The sequence below is a fragment of the Bos indicus x Bos taurus genome, chromosome 22 (assembly GCF_003369695.1).
Source record: "Bos indicus x Bos taurus breed Angus x Brahman F1 hybrid chromosome 22, Bos_hybrid_MaternalHap_v2.0, whole genome shotgun sequence".
Classification (NCBI taxonomy): Eukaryota; Metazoa; Chordata; class Mammalia; order Artiodactyla; family Bovidae; genus Bos; species Bos indicus x Bos taurus.
Window position 1 is genome coordinate 27,264,822 of NC_040097.1, and position 24,406 is coordinate 27,289,227.

At 37.6% G+C, this 24,406-nt stretch overlaps 1 protein-coding gene across 1 annotated transcript in view; it reads right to left on the bottom strand.

Moving 5' to 3' along the window:
• Nucleotides 1-14,461: 14,461 nt before the first annotated feature.
• LOC113880657 overlaps nt 14,462-24,406 on the bottom strand; it is a 56,907-nt gene continuing 46,962 nt past the window's right edge. Inside the window, exon 3 of the transcript XR_003507787.1 lies at nt 14,462-16,059. The gene's annotated coding sequence lies outside the window, so the exon portion shown is untranslated. The remainder of the gene's footprint in view (nt 16,060-24,406) is intronic.

Sequence of the window (24,406 nt, forward strand, 5' to 3'; positions counted from 1 at the left end):
GCACTCCACAAGCCAGCCTAGATCCAAGGGGCTGAGAAGTAGACTCTGTCTCATGATGGAGGGCCTTCAAAGCCATTTTCTAAGAGAAGGGGTCCTGGAAAGGAAATCCCTTTTGCCACATGGTCTTGAAGCTTTATGGCAAGGACCCTAAGTTGGGTAAAAGGAATATATTTAAATTTAAAAATTTAATTTTCCAAGTAGTTTAAAAAAAGAGTAATTTTAATGTTTTGGGAGGAATATGTCATAGTAATTCCATCTGTTTTATTTGTTTTCATATTTTTCTACCACAATAATAATAGTTATAATTTACTGAGAACTCCTAACACGCTGCTGCTGCCACTGCTGCTAAGTCACTTCAGTTGTGTCCGACATAGACAGCAGCCCACCAGGCTCCGCTGTCCCTGGGATTCTCCAGGCAAGAACACTGGAGTGGGTTTCCATTTCCTTCTCCAGTGCATGAAAGCTGGATGCTATCAACTCACGAGTTAATTTATATACATTTATCTCTCAGGTTTACTGCTATAATGTAAGATCTCATTCCACTTTCTTTATTATAAACTAAGTTTCATCAGTTGACTGACAGTAGCAGACCAGACCATTGATCTAGATCTGTGTGGCTATAAAATTCAGGCCTTTTCTTTGCCCAGTGGAGTTTCATATCTGGAATTAATTTTTGTGACTTCAACTGTGGATGTGCCATTGAAGGTCCAGATATGGGGATTGGGAGAGAATGAAAGAGAAAGTGATTTAAATATTATGGATAAACCAGCCAGCCATTTTACCCAATAAATATGTGTCCTACTGGAATCCTGATTTGTGAGCTATAAACCTACTGTTGGTTTCCCTGATAGCTCAGTTGGTAAAGAATCCACCTGCAATACAGGAGACCTGGGTTCGTTCCCTGGGTTAGAAGATCCCCTGGGGAAGGGAAAGGCTACCTATTCTAGTATTCTGGCTTGGAGAATTCCATGGACTGTATAGTCCATGGGTCACAAAGAGTCGGGCACAACTGAGAGACTTTCACTTTCACTTTCAAACCTACTTTAGCACAGGTTATTACAGCTCCAGGTGCCTCTTAGGTGGATGTGGTTTTGATATTTTTATTTCCTTTTAGGAATATGGCTCTAAATGTAAGATAGCTCCTTTATCTTACAGTCAATCAGAGGGAAAAATGATCAAATTAGGGTTAGAGGGAAAAAAATCATCTTGCAGGGTTGTGAGTTGTAATGCAATCTTTGGTCTGTCACATTGTTGGAGAATTTTCAAGGGTAATTTCGAACCTGTGTCTCCTGCATTGCAGGCAGATTCTTTACTGTCTGAACCTCCAGGGAAGCCCTAATTTCAACTCTACATACTCTTAATTTTAAGAGCAAAGTTCTGATCTTAATCCACAGTAATATGTAAATTCAGTTAACTATGCTATATAGTATTTTCTGGAGAAATAAATTTTAATGTTTGTATAAAATGCTTTTTGAAGTGGGGTACAAAATATTTATTCTGCATTCTTCAGGTATGTTAATATAGTTAAGCCTATCAGAAAAATAAGTGGCATAACTACAACAATACTACTGTAATGCTACAAAAACACTAGTCCATCCATTTTGTAGAAGAACTAGATTTTGCATCATGTTTTACGAATGTATCATTAGTTCATTTGTAAAGAATATTCTGTAAGTAAGAAGATAGTCTTGTTATTAAGTACACTTAGCTGTTTAAAATTAACATAAACAGTGTATAAATTGAAGTAAGCAAATGAAATTATTTTGTCACAAGCATTTATAAAGAGACACGCACATAGAAGTGTACAGTTAAATATATCTTCACAAGTTGTATACACCTGTGTGAGCAGCACTCAAAAAGAAGCCCACTAAAGCCCCCTCATGCTTTTGTCCACATATGATTCCCCCAACCTCCAGAATAACCACTATTCTGACTTTTGACAGGATAGATTAATTTTGCCTACATTGTGCTTATACAATGGAATCAATGGTCTATATCTTTTTGTTTTTCTGACATTTATTCAACACTGAATTGGCAAGTTGATCTGTGAGACTGCATGATATTCAGATGATTCATCCTCATTTTTGATGAGTGAATATACCATTCCAGAGACATGAACATTTGAGTAGTTTCCAGTTTGGGGCTATTAAAAAATGCTGGTCTGAATATTAAAATTTTCAAATACATACCTTTTATGGACATGCACACATTTCTGTTGTGAATGTACCCAGGAGTAGAAATTTTCAGTCATGGACCATTCATGTTTTCATCTTTTTTCACTAACTTTTTTTTAGCCAGTATAGTTACCTTACCTAAAATACTGTAAGGTTGAAGTTTCATATATATATTATTAGAGAGAAGATATTATTTTTCAGAATTATATTGAAACTCACCTTCATAAAAATAGAACACAGAAAAATTATAAATTTAAGTTAAAAGTGATGGTAGATGGTTTGTGTTATTTTTTTTATCTCCCTAATCAAACTGTTAGGAATGACTAACCCACACTGTATATTCATTTAAAAAGCAAAATTTTAATATAACAATCATCTTTTTCCATTGGAGTTTTCTTTCCAAGTATGATCAAGGCCTAATTAAAGTTAGAAAATAGTCTTTTCAAAGCAGTTTTTTGCATTACAATCCTAAGACAATTCTATGTAGAAGAAATACCTGTGGCTTCATTTTCTCAGCACATGCTTAAGTTAAAGAAGAAGCCTATGGATACATGCAAGTTCCCCTTTTGCATCTCAAAAAATAAGCTATTTATCAAAATAGTAAATCTCTAGAGAGCATATGATTTTTGGCAAATTACATTTTCATTAGTTTTGATTAGGGAATTATGACTCCAGCACTCTTGCCTGGAAAATCCCATGGACGGAGGAGCCTTGTGGGCTGCAGTCCATGGGGTCGCGAAGAGTGGGACACGACTGAGCGACTTCCTTTTCACTTTTCACTTTCCTGCATTGGAGAAGGAAATGGCAACCCACTCCAGGGTTCTTGCCTGGAGAATCCCAGGGACGGTGGAGCCTGGTGGGGCTGCCATCTATGGGGTCGCACAGAGTCGGACACGACTGAAGTGACTTAGCAGCAGCAGCAGCATTTTTGTGAATTGCTCAGTAAATTATAAATAGATAAGAAAAAGTTAAAATAATATAAATTATTGGAAGACAGTATTACTCTACAAATACAATGGTGGCAGGATTTTAAAAGTTGGAGTTTCTTAGTTTAAATATTGTGCTGCAAGAGGCTTTATAAATCAAAGATATAGTCATTTTTAAATGATATTATTTTGATTAGATTATAGGCATTGGTTCATTTATAGTAACCCTAGTGGAAATGTCACAAGAAACATTGATTCATGTACAGTTAACCACTAATTATTTATTCTTTAAAATAAGACATATGAAAAGAGGCTGTTCATATTCATTTACAGGTCATGACTTTTCTGAATGATATTCTCATCTTATGGGTAAATAGCAATTGGTGTGGGCCAAGTATCTTTTAAACATGTAAGCCACATTTGGGGGACTGTAAAAAAAAAATCCTATAAAAATGAGTGAAATACTACTATTTGCAGCAATGTGTATGGTCTTAGAAAATGGTATATTTAGTGAAATCAGACAAATATTATATAACATCACTTTTACATGGAAACTTAAAAAAAAAAAACAACAACTGTACAAAATAGAAACAGACTCACATACATAGAGAACAAACTATGCTTACTGAAGGAGAAAGCAAGGGCAGAAGAATAAATTGGAAACTTGGAACTAACAGATACAAGCTACTATATATAAAGTAGATAAGCAGTAAGGATTTACTGTATAGCACAAGGAACTATATTCCATATCTTATAATAACCTATAATAGAGAATCATCTGAAGAAAATACATAACTGAATATCTTTGTTGTATACCTAAAACTAACACAATATTATAAATAAAATATACTTCAATTAAGAAATATACATTCACCAAATAACATGGAAAACACTAACATCTATAAAGAAAAGGAAATATTAAATGTAACATTTCCTAATCATTACCATATTAACACTTTTAGCATCCTACCTGGTGTATGAATGCCTAATGAGTGATAGTAAAAAAAAAAGAAATGAAACAAAAACAATGGTAAGTGCTGTTATTAGCTCCAGCTATCAAGGAACTCTATTTTACAAATAAAGACATTAAAACTCAAAAAAAAGTTAAAATAAGTAAATTGTCAAGCCAGATAGCTAATAGTGTTCAGATGTAGAATTCAAATGATCCTACATGGATCATTGGACATATCATCTTTTAAGCTATCTAGATGTACAGTCAAAGGAACTTAGTGAAGGCAAACTTATCAACATAAACAGGGAAAGGGATTGTGATGAAAATATGAAGGTGTCCTAGAAGAAGTGACATCAGAAAAAGTATTCACATTAGAAGAGCTCTTGGAGATATTTCATGACATTGAAACTCAAGGATAAAATGTTGGAAGGTGATTTGTACTTAGAAAGGGCTATGACAATTTTCCAAGGCAAGAAAAGATGCTGACTGGGTATCATAAGTCCTGTGATGTAAAAGAAGAAGACAAGCAGAGTTTAAACTACCCTTGATATGATTTTTCTTTTTTAACAAAGAAGTAAAACACCTTGTCTTACTCAGCTTGGAATGGCATAATAAAATACCACAGACCGGGTGATTTTTTTTAAAAAGCAGAGATTTATTTTTCACAGGTCTGGAGGCTGAGAAGTCTAAGAACAAGGTGCTGGCAGGGTAGATTTCATTCTGACGCATCTCTTCTTGCTTGGGTGGTGGCCGTGATCTCGTTGTATGCTTCCATGCTTGTCTGTGTGCTGGCACACAGGAGAGAGAGAGAGAGATCTTCCTCTTTCTCTTCTTATAAGGCCATTAATCTTAATAATCTTAATAGATTAGGGACCTACCTGAGTTATCCTTCTTAAGGATGAGGACACATTTATCCATCCACTCCCAGTCCCCAAGCTCAGAAGTCCCCCTTGGACATGAAGTTCCTCACAGGCTCAGGAATTAACCATCTTCTTGTAGGTACCCTATGCCATGACTTAGATAAATTCTGGAGAAAGAAGAAAGAGATACGTGAAGACTGGCAAAAATTTCACATTGAAAAAAATCTTGATGCTATTTCATGACATTGAAAGTACAAAGAATAAAATATTGAAAGCTGATGCAACTTTCAAAAGGAGTGAGTTACTGTGAGGTTGCACCAGCACCAGGTTGATCAAAACTTGGAAGAAAGCATCTTGACATCAGTAGCTAGAGTGAATGATGGGACAGGAGGATGTAAAGTGCTGTAGTATGAACTATTTAAAGAAATAAAAGGTGGAATAAAAATGAGCATTCAACTTTTAAAAGCTGTCAAATATAAGCAGATATTTGACAAGTGAAGATTTATTTTTATATCCAGTATAGCCAGCTCTTTGATATTAGAACTGTGATAGAAAATAAACATTTGTGATTCATGAATGGAAATATATACATAAAAAAATTAATTCAGAGATTATTAGGTATAAAAAGTCATTAAATAAAAAATAAAATCTCAACTCACTAGGAAAAGGGAATAATTCTCAACATGTATCCACTTTACAAAAGAGCTTCAAAAAATATAAAGCCAAAGTTGTTAGAAACACAGAGACAGTCTAATATCACATTAGGATATTTCTATAGCAAAGGGCTGGCACATGTTCATCATATTAGATATTATTTACTTTATTAATCTTTTCAATTTTACTAGTTCCTTGAAGACAGTTGAGTCTGACTCTTTGGCATATAACATGAAACTATGTTAAAAAATTTCCATGTTCACTAAGAAGAATGTGTCCCATTTACTTGTTGGGCATAATGTTTAGTGTGTATTTTCTAGAGAGCCAGACTTATTAATTGTCTCCCTCAAATCTTTTATAAATTTATAAATTCACTCATTCAAAGAAAGCACCAGACCAAGATGACTTTCTAGGAAAATTCTACAGCACATTCAAAGAACAAATCATTCCAATTTCATGCAGATTCTTTCACAGAGTAAAAAAGGAGAGATTACTCAACAATTCCATTGTATGAGCCAAAGTGGAAACAAGAAATGGTTTCTTTCATAAGTATAAATGCAAAGATATTAATCAAAATAACAGCAAAATAAAATTTGGCAATATATACAAAAGGTAATGCCTCAAAACTGAGTTTATTCCAGGGATTCAGAGGTAAGTTAACCTTAAGTGTTTCTTCAATGATTTCTTGCCAAAAGCACAGGCAACCAAAGCAAAAGTAGACAAGAGGGATTATATCAAACTAAGAAGCTTCTGCATTGCAAAGAAAACAATAAAATAAAAAGGCAACCTGTAGAATGGAATGCAATCAAATTGCAACCTATGCATTTGTTAAAGGGTTAATATTCCAAAAATTGTAAGAGATTCTTACAATTCAATAGCAAAAGCAAATAACCTGATTTGAAAATGAATGGACAAAAGAACAGAACAGACATTTCTGCAAACAAGGCAGACAGAGGCAATAGGTATATAAATGGATGCTCAACATGGCCAATCGTCAGAAACAATGGAAATCAAAACCACAATGAGATATCACCTCATGCCTCTTAGAATGGGTATTGTTTAAAAGACAAGAGATAACAAGTGTTGGCAAGGGTGTGGAGAAAAGGTAACCCCCTGCATTGTTAGTGGGAATGTAAATTGGTACAGCTACTTTGGAAAAGAATATGGAGGTTCCTCAAAAAATTAAAAATAGAACTACCATATGATCCAGCAGTAAAACTTGTGGGTGTGTATTGAAACAAAGTGAAATCACTAATGAAAAGACATGCAACCTCATTACAGCATTATTTGTAATAGCTAAGACACAGAAACAACCTAAATGTCTATAAACAGATGAAAAGATAAAGAAAATGTGGTATATACCTACACTGGAATACTACCTAGCTTTATAAAATAAGGAAATCCTTCCATTCGTGAAAATATGGATAAACCTGGAAGACATTATACTAAGTGAAATAAGCTAGACACAGAAGACCAAATACTGCAGAATACCACTTACATGAGAAGTTTAAAGTAGTCAAACTAATAGAAACAGTAGAAAAGTGGTTGCCAGAGGACTGAAGAAGGACAAAACAGAAAAGTATTAGTCACAGGACACAAAGTTTTAGTTATGCTAGATGAATAAATCCTGGAGATCTTGGGAACCACATAGTATCTATAGTTAACCAATTCATTTTGATATTTGGCAAAACTAATACAATTTGTAAAGTTTAAAAATAAAATAAAATTTAAAAAATAAATAAATAAAGTGAGGTTGATACATTGATGACAAAAAAAAAACACAATATTGTATTATATATTTAAAATTTTGCTAAGAATATGGTAAAATGTGTAGTGTCTGGGGGGCTTCCCAGGAGGCGCTAGTGGTAGAGAACCCACCTGTCAAAGCAGGAGATATAAGAGACACTGTTTCTATCCCTGGAAGGGGAAGATCCCCTGGAGGAGGACATGGAAACCCACTCCAGTGACCTTCCCTGGAGAATGCCATGGACACAGGAGCCTGGTGGGATATGGTCCCTATAGTCGCACAGGGTTGAACATGACTAAAGTGACTTGGCATGCACACACGCACATAGTGTTCTTCAGTTCAGCTCAGTCACTCAGTCATGTCTGACTCTTTGCGACCCATGGACTGTAGCACACCAGGCCTCTCTGTCCATCAACAACTCACGGAGTTTACTCAAACTCATGTCCATTGAGTAGGTGATGCCATCCAACCAATTCATCCTCTGTCGTCCCCTTCTCCTCCTACGTTCAATCCCTCCCAGCATCAGGGTCTTTTCAAATGAGCCAGTTCTTCGCATCAGGTGGCCAAAGTATTGGAGTTTCAGCTTCAGCATCAGTCCTTCCAATAAATATTCAGGACTGATTTCCCTTCAGAAGGACTGGTAGGATCTCCTTGCAATCCAAGGGACTCTCAAGGATTTTCTCCAACACTGCAGTTCAAAAGCACCAATTCTTTGGCATTCAGCTTTCTTTATAATCCAACTCTCACATCCATACATGACTACTGGAAAAACCATATCTTTGACTAGATGGATCTTTGTTGGCAAAGTAATGTCTCTGCTTTTTAATATGCTGTCTAGGTTGGTCATAACTTATCTCCCAAGGAGCAAGTGTCTTTTAATTTCATGGCTGCTTTCACCATCTGCAGTGATTTTGGAGCCTCCCAAAATAGTCTGTCACTGTTTCCACTGTTTCTCCATCTATTTGCCATGAAGTGATGGGACCAGATGCTGTGATCTTAGTTTTCAGAATGTTGAGTTTTAAGCCAACTTTTTCATTCTCCTCTTTCACTTTCACCAAGAGGCTCTTTAGTTCTTCTTCACTTTAGCCATAAGGGTGGTGCCATCTGCATATCTGAGGTTATTGATATTTCTCCAGGCAATCTTGATTCCAGCTTGTGCTTCATCCAGCCCACCGTTCCTCATGATGTACTGCATATAAGTTAAATAAGCAGGGTGACAATATACACCTTTTCCTATACTTGATGCACTCCTTTTCCTATTTGGAACCAGTCCGTTGTTCCATGTCCAGTTCTAACTGTTGCTTCCTGACCTGAATACAGATTTCTCAAAAAGCAGGTCAGGTGGTCTGGTATTCCCAACTCTTAAGAATTTTCCACAGTTTAAAAATTTAAGATGTTCTAAAAAAAAAAAAAAAGAATTTTCCACAGTTTGTTATGGTCCACACAGTCAAAGGCTTTGGCATAGTCAGTAAAGCAGAAATAGATGTTTTTCCGGAACTCTCTTGCTTTTTTGATAATCCAACAGATGTTGACAACTTGATCTCTGGTTTCTCTGTCTTTTCTAAAATCAACTTGAACATCTGGAAGTTCATGGTCATGTACTGTTGAGGACTGGCTTGGAGAATTGTGAGCGTTACTTTACTATTGTGTGAGACAAGTGCAATTGTACAGTAGTTTAAGCATTTTTTGGCATTGGCTTTCTTTGGGATTGGAATGAAAACGGACCTTTTCCAGTGCTGTGGCCACTGCTGAGTTTTCCAAATTTGCTGGCATGTTGAGTGCAGCACTTTCACAGCATCATCTTTTAGGATTTGAAATAGCTCAACTAGAATTCCATATCCTCCACTAGCTTTGTTTATGGTGATGCTTCTTAAGGTCCACTTGACTTCGCATTCCAGGATGTCTGCCTCTAGCTGAGTGATGACACCATCATGATCATCTGGGTCATGAAGATTTTTTTGGTATAGTTCTTCTGTGTATTCTTGCCACCTCTTCTTAATAGCTTCTGCTTCTGTTAGGTCCATACCATTTCTGTCCTTTATTGTGCCCATCTTTGCATGAAACATTTCCCTTGGTATCTCTAATTATTTTGAAGAGATCTATAGTCTTTCCCATTCTATTGTTATCCTCTATTCTTTGCACTGATCCCTGAGGAAGGCTTTCTTATCTCTCCTTGCTATTCTTTGAAACTCTGCATTCAAATGGGTATATCTTTCCTTTTCTCCTTTGCTTTTTGCTTCTCTTCTTTTTACAGCTATTTGTAAGGCCTCCTCAGACAGCCATTTTTCTTTTTTGCATTTCTTTCTTGGGGGTGGTCTTGCTCCCTGCCTCCTGTACAATGTCAGGAACCTCCATCCATATTTCTTCAGGTACTTTGTCTATCAGATCTAATCTCTTGAATCTATTTTTCACTTCCACTGTATAATCGTAAAGGATTTGATTTAGGTCATACCTGAATGGTCTAGTGATTTTCCCTACTTTCTTCAATTTAAGTCCTATTTTGGCAATAAGGAGTTCATGATCTGAGCTGCAGTGAGCTCCTGGTCTTGTTTCTGCTGACTGTATAGAGCTTCTCCATCTTTGGCTGCAAAGAATATAATCAATCTGATTTTGGTATTGACCATCTGGTGATGTCCATGTGTTGAATCTTCTCTTGCATTGTTAGAAGAGGCTGTTTGCTATGACAAGTGTGTTGTCTTGGCAAAACTCTCTTAGCCTTTGCCCTACTTCATTCTGTACTCCAAGGCCAAATTTGCCTGTTATTCCAGGTGTTTCTTGACCTTACTTTTCCATTCCAGTTCCCTATAATGAAAAGGACATCTTTTGGGGCTGTTAGTTCTAGAAGGTCTTGTGGGTCATCATAGAACCGTTCAACTTCAGCTTCTTCAGCATTACTGATCAGGGCATACACTTGGATTACCATGATATTGAATGGTTTGCCTTGGAAACGAACAGAGATCATCCTGTCGTTTTTGAGATTACATCCAAGTACTGCATTTTGGACTCTCTTGTTGACTAGAAGGGCTACTGCATTTCTTCCAAGGTATTCTTGCCTACAGTAGTAGATATAATGGTCATCTAAGGTGAAGTCACCCATTCTAGTCCATTTTAGTTCGCTGATTCCTAAAATGTCGAATTCCTAAAATATTCACTCTTGCCATCTCCTGTTGACAGCTTCTGATTTGCCTTGATTCATGGACTTAACATTCCAGGTTCCTATGCAATATTGCTCTTTACACCATCAGACTTTGCTTCTACCACCAATCTCATTCACAACTGGGTGTTGATTTTGCTTTGGCTCTGTCTCTTCATTCTTTCTGGAGTTTTTTTCTCCACTGATCTCCAATAGCATATTGGGCACCTACTGACCTGGGGAGTTCATCTTTCAGTGTCCTATCTTTTTGCCTTTCATACTGTTCATGGAGTTCTCAAGGTGAGAATACTGAAGTGGTTTGCCATTCCCTTCTCCCGTGGACCACATTTTGGTCCACATGACCAAAATGTCCACATGACCACAGTTCTGTAAGAGACCACAGAACTCTCCACCATGACCCATCTGTTTTGTGTGGCCCTACATGGCATGACTCACAGTTTCATTGAATTAGACAAGGCTGTGGTCCATGTGGTCAGATTGGTTAGTTTTCTGTGATTGTGGTTTTCAGCCTGTCTGCCCTCTGATGGAGAAGGATAAGAGGTTTATGGAAGCTTCCTGATGGGAGAGACTGAGGAGGAAACTGGGTCTTGTTCTGATGGTGGGGCCATGCCCAGTAAATCTTTAATCCAATTTTCTGTTGATGGGTGAGGCTGTGTTCCCTCCCTGTTACTTACTTGGGGCGAAACTATGGTGGAGGTAATGAATATAATGACAACCTCCTTCAAAAGGTCCCATGTTTGTACTGCTACACTCAATGCCCCCAACCCTGCAGCAAGCCACCACCGACCCATGCCTCCACTGGAGACTCCTGGACACTCCCGGGCAAGTCTGGGTCAGTCTCTTGTGGGGTCACTGCTTCTTTCTCCTGGGTCCTGGTGTCCACAAGATTCTGCTTGTGCCCTCCAAGAGTCTATTTCCCAGTCCTGTGTTAGTTCTGGCAGCTCTTTGGTGGGATTAATGGTGACCTCCTCCAAGAGGGCTTATGCCATACCCACGTCTGCTGCACCCAGAGCCCCTGCCCCTGCAGCAGTCCACTGTTGACCCGTACCTCCAGAGGAGATGCTCAAACACAGTTCTGGCTCAGTCTCTGTGGGGTCTCTGGGTCCTGGTGCACAAGGTTTGTTTGAGCCCTCTGAGCATCTCTGGCAGGAATGTTTGATTCTAAATGTGAATTTGCTCCCCCTACTATCTTGCTGGGGCTTCTCCTTTGCCCTTGGATGTGGGGTATCTCCTCAAAGTTACACCAACGTCATGCAGCTGCCGCTCCAGCACCTACCATCTTGTGGGGCTTCTCTGACCTTGGACGTATCTCCTCATGGCCACTCCAGCACCATGCAGCTGCTACTCTAGTGCTGTCCGGCCATAGTGTTTTTACAACACTCAAAATTAATGATAAATAAAAAGGGTGGGGGAAACTTTTGGAAGTGATGGATTTGTTTATGGCAAAGATTGTCATAGTGGTTTCATGGATGTAATGTTGTTGTTTAGTTGCTAAGTTGTGTCCAACTCTATGTGACTCCATGGACTGTAGCCCACTGGCCTCCTCTGTCCATGGCATTTCCCAGGCAAGAATACTGGAGTGGGTTGCCATTTCCATCTCCAGGAGATATTCTCAACCAAGGGACCACACCTGCACCTCCTGCATTGGCAGGCGGATTCTTTACCCCTGAGCCACCAGTATACTTAATGCCAAAGACATTTAGATATATGCTGCTGCTGCTGCTGCTAAGTTGCTTCAGTTGTGTCCAACTCTGTGTGACCCCATAGACGGCAGTGTACCAGGCTCCCCTGTCCCTGGGATTCTCCAGGCAAGAACACGAGTGGGTTGCCATTTCCTTCTCCAATGCATGAAAGTGAAAAGTGAAAGGGAAGTCGCTCAGTCATATCCCACTCTTCATGACCCCATGGACTGTAGCCCACCAGGCTCCTCCATCCATGGGATTTTCCAGGCAAGAGTACTGGAGTGGGGTGCCATTGCCTTCATATGTACAACTTTTTGTGTATCAGCCATACCTCTCTTAAGTGGCTCTTAAATAAGTTTACTTATATATTTTCCACATTAATGCATTGAAGAATAAAACCCACAAATTTGCAATAGATGTCAAATAAGCTCTTGATATATCTCATACTCATTTGTGATAAAACTTGAGCAAACTGTGAATAGAAAAGAATTTCTTTAGTCTGATAAACAGTATGAAAACCTACAGCAAACATAATTCTTAACACTAAAACAGTGAAAGCATTACATTTCAGACTAGGAACAAGACAAAGATGCCAACTTTTACTGCTACTGTACAACACTGTACTGGAGACCCAGCAAGTACAGTAAGGAAAGAAGGAGATGCAAAGACTTAAGAACTGGAAAGGAAGAAACCAAGCTCCCACTTTTTTTCTTTTTTTGGCATGTGATTATATATAAATAAATATATAAATAAGTGTATATAAATTAGTTAATAGAATATAGCAAGGTGGATATAGTACTGTCAATCAAAATTTGCAGTTATATATAAGCAAAGAATTTTTAAAACACAGTTTTGGAAAGATAATGAACAACACTGAACAACAAAGAATGTACAGTATTTAGGAATAAATTCAACAGGAAGTGTGCAATTATAACACATTATTACTTTATCTGGGGATTCCCACATGGCACTAGTGGCAAAGAACCCAGCTGTCAATGCAGGAGACATAAGAGATGAGGGTTTGATCCCTGGGTCAGGAAGATCCCCTGCAGGAGGGCATGGCAACCCACTTCAGTACTCTTGCCTGGAGAATCCCATGGACAGAGGAGCTTGCTGAGCTCCACAGGATTGCAAAGCAATGGACATGACTGAAGCAACTTAGCATGCATGCATGCATTACTTGCATTACTTTATTGTAAAATATAAATAAATAATAATATGTAATCACTTTTATGATAGGAAGGCTTAATATTATAAATGTTATTCTTTCAAGTTGATGTATAGATTATATAAAAGTCTCAGCAGAGTTTTATAAAAGAGCTTTACAAGCTGATTTTCAATTTAAATGGAAGATCAAATGCCTGAGAACAACCAAGAAACTTCTGAAAAAAAAAAAAAGAGAAAGAATGTGATAGTATTAGCTCTATTAGATAAGAAGAACTATGATAAATTTATAATAATCAATAAAGAATAGCATGATAGGCAATTTGACCAGTGGAACATACCCAAAAGCCCAAAAGGAAACCCACACTTATGTGGCATTCTCGTATATAATGAAACTTTTGCAAAGTTATGGAGAAAAATGAACCTTTCAATAAATGGTACTGGAACAATTCATTATTCAAATAAACAAACAAAACAATAAAATGAGATTCCTATCTCATGCCCACAAATAAAATTAATACATGATGAATTTAAAGCTTAAATGTGAAGGCAAGTATTTACAATTTTAGATAAAAATATAGAGGTTTTTTTATAGCTTTAGAATTAAAGAAGTTATAATACAAAAATGGTTGACAATTGTATTAGTTTCTTGTGCTTGCTGTAATAAATTACTACAAAGCTGGTGGTTTACAATATAGAAATATATCCCCTCATGGTTTTGGAGACTACAGGTGCCTCTGCATTCTGAATGCTTTAGGAAAGAATTACTCCCTGACTCTTCCAGCTTCTGGTCCTTACTGGAAGCCTTGGTCCAGTGACCCTATTTCAATGTCTGCCTCTGTTGTCACGCGGTCTGCCTCTGTTGTCACGCGATCTCCCCTGTGGCTGTTCTCTCTCTGTGTCCTCATTTCCCTTTTATAAGACATCAGTGATTGGATTTAGGGCTCACCCTAATCAAGTGTGACTTCAACTTAATGTGATTTTATTTGTAGATAAAGTCTACAAATTTCCAGATAAAGTCTCACTCACAGGTGCTGAGTGGACATGAATTTTGAGCGGGACACTATTCAAGTCAGTACAACTGTGCAGGAGAAGGTTGATAAATCTTTTAACTGTTTCCTATAAAGAGAATGAAAAGACACAGAAGCTATCAGTAATATATTTAATGGGTACTTTTATATGAATGTAATAACTATATAAACAGTTGATATGAATCAATAAGCAAGACAAATAACCCAGTAGGAAAATTGGCCAGAGTCATGGATAAGCAGTTTTCAGGTAGGAAAACATATGTGGTAGATTACCTAAGAAAAATGTGCCAAAAGTGCTTAGTAAGCAGGGAAACACAAATTAATATCACAATAAAATATTATTTTACTTTCCCTAAATTATGAGTCTGACAATACCAGGTATTGGTAAGGATGGTGGAATAGCAAAAACCCATACATTAATATTGAAATTGTTCATAGAAGCATTATTTTTAATAGTGTACACATTAGAAGAAACCCAGTATTCACAGATAGGATAATTGAAAGATTGTGATATATTCACTAAATGTACTATTATACAATAATAAAAAATAGATTAACTGTAGTTACATATGACAGCACAGTTGATGTTTCAATTAAGCAAAATTATTTGACACAGACATATATGATCAATCTCTTTAAAAAAGCAAGAGATTAATAAATATAAAATTCAAGAGAGTGGTTACCTTCAGGGAGGAGGCATAAAGAGCACACAAAGATGTTGGCAATATTCTAGATTTTGGGTGGTAGATTTCTGTATTGATTTTATTAGACATCACAGGGTAGATGCATGTTATCAACAACATAAACAAAACAAAATTCATGTTTAAGGGTCATGGCATGGGAACACAGGTATACCCAACACTTTGAAACTAGTCTCATTTTAATTGCAGTATTGATAGATTAAGGATTTAAGCAGACAATAGAATATACTGGCAAATCCCTGGAGTCCACTGCCGACACAGGAATCCTGACCCTGCCATTGACTAGCAGCAAGATATTGGGAAAGTTTCTTAATTTCTCTTTACTTCCATTTCATTCTCTTTTAAATGAGGAGAAAAATAGGCCTGGCTTTATAGTGTTGATGTGAAAAATATTTGAAAGAAAAAGGGTAAAGCATTCAGTTACTTGAACACATAGTAAGTGCCTAGTGAATATGACTTAAACAGATTTGGTCAGAGTTCTGAAATGAGCTCTCACACAGGTTCCCTGGCACCTGTGACATTGCTCTGAAAAGCCTTTGCCCTACGTAGCTGCTGTCCCCCTTGCCTGGGCTCCAGAATGAACACACAGGAGCCCAACCCAGGATGAGAAGCCAAGCCCCAGTGGGCCTCATTCTAAGTCAGGGCTGCCTGACTTCAACCAACATGCAGTTAGAGAAACTAAGAATAAACAATTGTTCTTAAGCCTATAAGTCTTAGAGCATTTTGTTTGCAAAAGTAATTAACTGATACATGAACTGCTATTATTGGTATTATTAATATTAAAGATTTCATAGCTAGTTGCTACAGAGTCTGCAAAGGTTGTCTCATTCGTATTAGTTGTGCCTAGTCAGGTTGGATTTAATGCCTTGAAAGACTAAGAATTTTCCGTTTATATCTCAGGAAGCTGCCAGCAGCATGCATATCTTATTCCTGTTGACTTCGTCTTTCCTGTAGCCCCAGAATACATAGGTTTGAGTCAGCTTGGCTGCAGCACTCTGGCATCATCAAAAGGACCTGAGGACAAATGAGACGTGCTCTGTTTAGTTCAGTTAAAATTATCTCTATTATGAACATGGTCCTTTACTGTTAGAGCATCATTATACAGCCCATAAACTACCCAACACACTGTTTTATTGATCTACACTGCAACCTGCCTTGTAGCCAGGGTCAAGATCATGTTGCCTCCTGCAGAATGAAGAGCCCAAATCTCAGAACCATTGTAGTGACTTGCCCAAGGCCACAAAACTTGTAAAGGGTAACCCTGGACTGAAATCTGCCACTTCTGATGCCACGTACTGCCTCTCTTCTAATGTTTCACAGATACCTTTTAATACCTCCAATTTTCTTGCTTGAGAATATACACTTTTCTACAGAATGGGTCACCAACAGACTGGGTCAGTCTCTTATGTCACAATGATGCCATAGGAAGTGTGCTAACACACAGGTAGCAACAGTCTGTCATTCTGATGTCAGGCAAATACATGGATTGTAAAACTAGCTTCTGCAACGCTAGGTCTTTGTTGATTTCTCAAACTGTGTTTGGTTAGAAGATCTGGAGATGCGAGTGCAGATGAGACAGGAACAGATCTTTACCTGAAGTAATGTGGACATACCTGAGCTCATTAACTGGCCTGTGCATTAAATGGGACTGTAGAATCAATGCCCAAAGCCTTCTTTTCCTATGCTTATTTAGATGTTAAGGTATCATGTGACATGAATTAAATAATGAATTTATCATATTTTCTTTAGGACTTTTGTACAAACAGAAACACAGTAATTGAGGCTTTCCAAGGATTGCCCCTGCTTAGAACATTATCAGACATCTTTGTGAATTCTTTTAAATAAGGTTGCAATATTTAAAATCATATGTCTTATTTTTAAGAAATAAGACTATATAAGAGTTTCTAAAAGTTTCTTGTTTTCTGAAAAGAACTGGGTTCTATGATATTTAGTGTAGTGATGAAGACCTGGGCATTTGACTGTCTAAATTGCAATCTCAATTCTACCACTTGCTGTTTGTGTGACTTTGGTGGTGGTGGTGGTGGTGGTTTTAGTCGCTAAGTCGTGTCTGACTCTTGCAACTCCGTGGACTATAGCCCACCAGAGTCCTCTGTCCATGGGATTTCCCATGTAAGAATACTGGAGTGGTTGTTATTTTCTTCTCCAGGGGATCTTCACAACCCAGGGATTGAACCTGTGGACCCGTGTCTCCTGCACTGCAGTCGAACTCTTTACCTCTGAGCTACCAGGGAAACCCATGTGACTTTGGACAAGTTATTTAAGATCTCTTGCCCTCCGATTTCTCATCTATAATTTGAGGCAGCTAATAAGACCTTTATTGTAGATTTTGTGAAGATGATTCAACATAATGTGTATACATTGCCTAGAAAAATAACTAGCATTAGTGGGTCTTCAGTTCAGTTCAGTTCAGTTGCTTAGTCGTGTCCAACTCTTAGTGACCTCATGGACTGCAGCACTCCAGGCTTCCCTGTCCATCACCAACTCCCAGACTGAGTAGGTCTTCACGTGTTAGCAATTCATTACAAATTGCTCCTCAACCAGATATTAGCTGGGTATGGCCTTTGGCAAGAGATTTCACCTTTGTCAGTCCCTTCATCTGAGCAGTATATGGTATGGATTGGTTTATTTGAGTATTATGTGTTGGCTCAGAAATTGGACTTGAGTCAGAACTACTTAAGTTTCAGATTCCATGGGCAAGTAACAGGGTATCTCAAGGCTCTAGTGCCTTATGTTTTTAATGCTGGAAATAAGAGAATCTACCTCACAGAACTGTTCAGAAGATTAAATGAGAAAATCACTTAGACAAATGTTTCACACATGCCAATATTTTTTAAAATGGTAGCTATGCTACAACTACGAGGGAGTTGGAATAAAGAGCTAATGTCCATTATTTTTGTCTTTACTGGTCTGAGAGTGTTGCCCCTAAAAACCTCTAAGAAGAATGTATTGGGTTGGCCAAAAAGTTAGTTTGGGTTTTTCCATAATAGCATGGGGAAAAACCAGAATGAACTTTTTGGCCAATCCAATATTAGAATCAAGCCATTGGCAGCTTTGTACTGTTAGTTGCCTGTCCCTGGATTGTTGGTTTCTGGCTCCTCTTAGGCATTAGCTTGGCTTGTACTTGGCTTTGGGCCCTCCCTCCCTAAAGAGGCGTGTTCAGGATTGAGCCAGAATTCATGCTCTTGCATTGGGTCCCACAGCTCACAGCAGCTGTCAGTATGTTGCCTAGAATACCCTCTCCTTGAGAGCGTTCTTCTGAGTTGCATCCACTGGTGGTTGAAATAGAAGATTCCCCTCAAAAGTCCCTTCCTCCTGAGTTAGATTCTACTTTACTGACAATTCTGCAATTCCATTTCTGTGCATCTTTTACTCTACTCCAGGCAGGTTCTATCCTCTCTGATCTTTTATCAGTACCTCAAATACTTCTGTCTTTCACTTTAGCCTGTAAAAATCCAGATCTTTCCACCTTTAAATGTCTGACTAGAAATCTTTCTTCCTTCACAGTTAATCTGAAATTCTCTTTTTTTATCTAAATTTATTACATTAAAAAAAATCTAAACTTTCTACCATGGCCTCCTGTAAAGCTCTATCTGTTCTTGTCTGCCTCTCTGATGCCATATCCTGCTTCTCTTCAGTCAAATAAGCCTCTGTCTGTTCCTTTAGGACTTCAAGTTCGTTATCACCTTATCACTTTAGCACTTAACTGTTCAACTCTGCCTAGAAAGCTTTCTTCCAAAATATTTCCTGGTTGGATTTTTTTTTTTTTTTTTTGGTCTCAAAGAGGTCTTTCCTGACCATCCAAGAAAAACAAAAGCAAAAAACTCATCCTTATTCCCATCACTCTTGTACAGTGGTTTTCAGCTGGGGAGGAATTTGCCACCCCACGCCCACCCCAGGGGATATGTGGCAATGTCTGGAGATTTTGTTGGTTGTTTTAACTGAGAAGGTGCTATTGGTATCTAGTGAATAGAAGCCAGAGATGCTACTAAACATCCTACAATGTTTACAATGTTTACATCACTCCCATAGTAAAAAATTATTTGACCCAATATGTCAGTAGGGCTGAAGTTGTAAAATTGCATCTAGGATGTTTATTTCCTTCAAGGAAGTTGACATTCTTTGAAACTATCTCATTCATTCATTCTTTTCTTAATTTGGTCTGTCTCCTGAATTAGGATGCAGGCTCCATGTGAGCAGGAATCTTGCCTGTCTTGGTCAGTGTTTCATCTCCTGTGTCTACCGTGGTGCCCAACACTTGGTAAAAGCTTTAAGTTTTAGTTGAATTACTAAATCAATCAGTCAAGAAGTTTCGGCAGAAACTTTTACTGTGCGTAGTACTTAACCACATTGAGTCATACACGGTGTGCGTTTGTATGTGTGTCTGTGTGATGGTTATTTGTGCACGTCCTTGGATTATATTGGGCTTCCCAGGTGGTACTAGTGGTAAAAAACCTGCCGCCAATGCAGGAGATATAAGAGATGCAGGTTCGAACCCTGGGTGGGGAATATCCCCTGGAGGAGGAAATGACAACCCACTCCAGTATTCTTGCCTGGAGAATCCCATGGACAGAGGAGCCTGATGAGCTACAGTCCATTGGGTCACACAGAGTCGGACACGACTGAAGTGACTTAGCACAAACACACTTGGATTATATACTTGCTGGCAGGGATATGACCCCACAATAACTAGCATGATGAATAAACATATGATGGCTGAAATGAACTCCTTAGTAGGAAATACCCAATACCCATATTTTGCTTTTCCTTTGTGTTTAAAGATCTGTGTAGCAATCATCTATATTATAGGCTCGTGATTTTCTTAACTGTGCTCTGCTGAGGGTCCTCTACACAGTGGTTCTTAGTACTTTTAATTCTGATTTTATCTTTAACTACCTAAAATATTAATAAAACCCAATATACACTTTCATAGTAACTGTGAATCAGTTTTAAACACTTTGAAATTCCAGGTTCACAAACCCTTTTTTTGTGCAGACTTTGAAATATCATCCCCATTCTCTGAAACATACACCCTTTTTCTATATGTAGGTGGTGCTTGAAAATCTTGAGAACATGTTATGATTAGGGATTGTTTAACTCTGCAAAGACGTGCACTTGTCTGCTCATTTAACACCAGGCAGGTAAGAACAGGCTCAATGAAAGGCTGGTTAGTTCTGGCTTAGTTCTCCTCAAGGTAGAGCAGCACACAGTGAGGTGACAAGCATGTGTGTGGTGTGCACCGGCACTGTCCTGGTCTGGAAAGTGTCAGCAGTTTTTTAAGACTGATGGAATGTAGAACTGAACTTTACTTGTTATCATGGAATTAGGGTACTGTATAATCCCTTTGTTCAAAAGAGAACCGGTGTATCCATGTGATGCTTATTGAAAACTGTGTCTCCATCGTTCCCACACTTCTGCAGTCTGTGTACACAGGAGATTAAACACATTCAAGATCATAGGGACCTGTGGACTTTTCCCTTCCCTCTGGAAAGGAGGTCAAGGAATTCAAGAAGATCATGTAGATATTATGAATTTCTGATCAAGCTAGCTAATTGTGTTGATTAAAATTTTATATCTCTAGTAAGTCTTCTGCTTGTACAAAATGCACACCGTTCTTCCATTCTGATGGTGTAATTGCCTATTTTTTCATCTTGTACTCAACATTTTCTATTCTATGTATTTGGAAGTTGTGTTTATAGGTTTATACTAGTTTAGAATTTTGTATCTTCTTAGTGAATTAAATTGCTATTGTGCTTAGTACCAAAATATTGCTATTTATATGAGTTATTTTTGTCTTAAAGTCTATTTTGTCTAATATTATTATTTCTATACTCATTTTCTTTTAGTTAATATTTACCTGATAAATGGAGCTTCCCTGGTGGCTCAGTGGTAAAGAATCTACCTGCTGATGCAGGAGATGTGGGTTCAATCTCTGGGTCAGGAAGATCCCCTGGAGAAGGAAATGGCAACCCACTCCAGTATTCTTATCTGGAAAACCCCTTGGACAGAGGAGGGTCTGGCTATCATCCACAGGATTGCAAAGAATCATCTTTCAATTCCCCTAAGTCTTAAAATTTAGATCTATATCCTGGAAACAGCAGACAGCTGCTGGATTTTTTACAACCTGTATGACAATTCTGTATGTTGTCATCATGTTGATTTACTGCAGTCTTTTTTTCTTTTTTCTTTCTTCTCTTTATATTGATAATGGATTTTCCCTTAGTTCTCCTTTATGACTTTTTTTGTTTAAAAGGTCGATATTGTATGTCATTTAGTATTACCCAAGCCAAATTCACTATAGATGGTGATTGCAGCCATGAAATTAAAAGATGCTTACTCCTTGGAAGATAAGTTATGACCAACCTAGATAGCATATTCAAAAGCAGAGACATTACTTTGCCAACAAAGGTCCGTCTAGTCAAGGCTATGGTTTTTCCTGTGGTTATGTATGGATGTGAGAGTTGGACTGTGAAGAAAGCTGAGTGCCGAAGAATTGATGCTTTTGAACTGTGGTGTTGGATTGACTCTTGAGAGTCCCTTGGACTGCAAGGAGATCCAACCAGTCCATCCTAAAGGAGATCAGTCCTGGGTGTTCATTGGAAGGACTGATGCTAAAGCTGAAACTCCAGTACTTTGGCCACCTGATGCAAAGAGCTGACTCAGTGGAAAAGACTCTGATGCTGGGAGGGATTGAGGGCAGGAGGAGAAGGGGACAACAGAGGATGAGATGGCTGGATGGCATCACCGACTCAATGGACATGAGTCTGAGTGAACTCCGGGAGTTGGTGATGGACAGGGAGGCCTGGTGTGCTGCAATTCATGGGGTCGCAAAGAGTTGGACACGACTGAGCGACTGAACTGAACTGAAGCTGCCTATCTTAAAGACATCTGAAGTTAATATTTTTATCATACTACAGAATAATATAAGACCTTACAGTTGTTTATTCTAATTATCCCCTCCCAACTTAAATATTACCATTATCTAGTTTCAGTTTTAATTATTCCCAAATTAGACAATATTATTGTATTGTATAATGTTAGTTATTTTTAAATTTACTCACATATGTACCAGTATATTTTATCACATTTCTTCTTGCAACTTAGCCTTTCCATGTGACATAATTTTTCTTCTGCTTGATATACATCCTTTGAGAACATCCCCTAGAGAAGAAAATGGCAACCCACTCCAATATTCTTGCCTAGAAAATCTCATGGACAGAGGAACTTAGTGGGCTCCAGTCCATGAGATCTCAAAAGAGTTGGACATGACTGAGTGACTAAACAAGAACAACAATAATAATACATCCTTTAGCATATATAAAAGATTCTTCTAAAACATACTAAACTGTAGTTGTGTAACTTTTACTCAGTGGACACGAACTTGGACAAACTCTGGGAGTGAGGGACAGGGAAGCCTGGCATGCTGTAGTCCACGTGCTCGCAGAGAGTCGGACACAACTTGGTGACTGAACAACAGCTCTTACTCTTATGGTACTGTGTGTGAGCAAATTCTTGATATCATTAGTGATTAAACTTTAAAACAAAGTTCACCATATTTCCAGTTCTGGGTGGTCTAAATTAAAGAGAATGGAAATATCACAGGTGGAAATACTTAAGAAACCAAACACAATGACTACTGTTACCTCGAACTACGTGATGTTTTCATATTTGTTGGTTACAATTAATCGATAGCAGAAATTTCACATTGCTTCTCCTCATATTTATAGTTATATATAAAGGCATAAACACAGATAATGAGAACCAAAGCTTGATAATAATCTTAAACTAATTCTAAATATTTTAATGGATCACAATCGCTTTTTTATTGATGGACACTAAGAAGAAAATACAAATTTGAACATACAAATAATTTATTTTAATAAGACATCACTTTAGTTTGTTTTACATATTGGGTTTCTGCAAAATATTCCATTTGAGAACACAATTTCTCTAACTAAACCAAACCAAAGTATGAAGCATGTATCTTGTCCTTAGATATCTAATTCTTAACCTGTTTATTACTCTTTGATATAGAACCTTAAGATTTACTGTTGTCATTAATATTATTTCAAATCAGGATATTCCCTCCTTCACTTTGATTAACATACGCAAAACTTTTGAAGAAACTTCTACAAATATGTGAGTTAATCCAAATTTTTCTCTCATATGCTGTCCCTGACATTTCTCTCACCAAAAGTAAAGGGTAATTACAATTTATATCTTTAACTGCAAGCTTTTCCTAAAATTCTTTAACTACTTTTTAGTGTGCAATCCTGTACTCTTACTTAGAAGAGCATTTGATGTTTGTGATAAACCAGTCAAGAATACATGAACTGTTAAAAATCCAGCTAATCATAGTGCTTAATTGAACAATTTCTTATTAAAATTTTGTGTGTTCTGGTAAAATATAAAATCCTTTTAGCTGACTTGTTTCGTTGACACAGAATGTTGATGTAGAGTTTTATTATGATAATACAATTAAAATGACTTTTCCCTGGCCTAATATACTTCCAGTTAATATAGCTCATGGAAATAAACATCATCATTCCCATTATGCTCTTGTACCTTCATGTCCCATGATGACCTTCTTTATCTCTTGACATATTTTTGGAACTAAAGATCTAATTTTGGTGAATAAATAAAATAAGAACAACAGTTAAACAAATTTAATAATTATGTAACTGGTTCACATTTCTACTATCAAGAATTTTATATGTTAATGATTTAGGTAGAGATCTATTTTTAGAACAACTTTCCTGTGGAAAGATTATCTAATATAGATTTTAGGTTAAAAACAACAATGCTGATATCATCTTCCTCCTCACCAAACATTAATCATCACTATTATCTTAAAAACAACCATTGTTACCATTCTTCACATCATATTCTCTACAATTTAAGTTAGTTCATTGTATCCTCAGAATGATGCAGAGAAGTAAAAAAAACAATGAGCTCTGTGCATTTTAAGTGACTTAATCAAGCCAAGACTCAATTCGAGACCCTCTTTTTCTCCCTAGTGTTCATTTTCCTCCCTCTTGCAGGTCCAGTACCTGCAAAGCTGACACCTATCACCTGTAACTAGCAGTGATTTTTATATAAACTAGAGTTAATACCTTCTTAAAATAATTTTTGAATCTCAAAATTGAATACATGATTTTAGATTAACCTATTGTAATGCCTTAGACATTAGCCACAGTCTGTACAGACTTAAATCTGTATTGTCCAACTTGATAGTCACTCAGTCAGTTCAGTTCAGTCACTCAGTCGTGTCCAACTCTTTGCCACCCCATGAAATGCAGCACGCCAGGCCTCCCTGTCCATCACCAACTCCCGGAGTTCACTC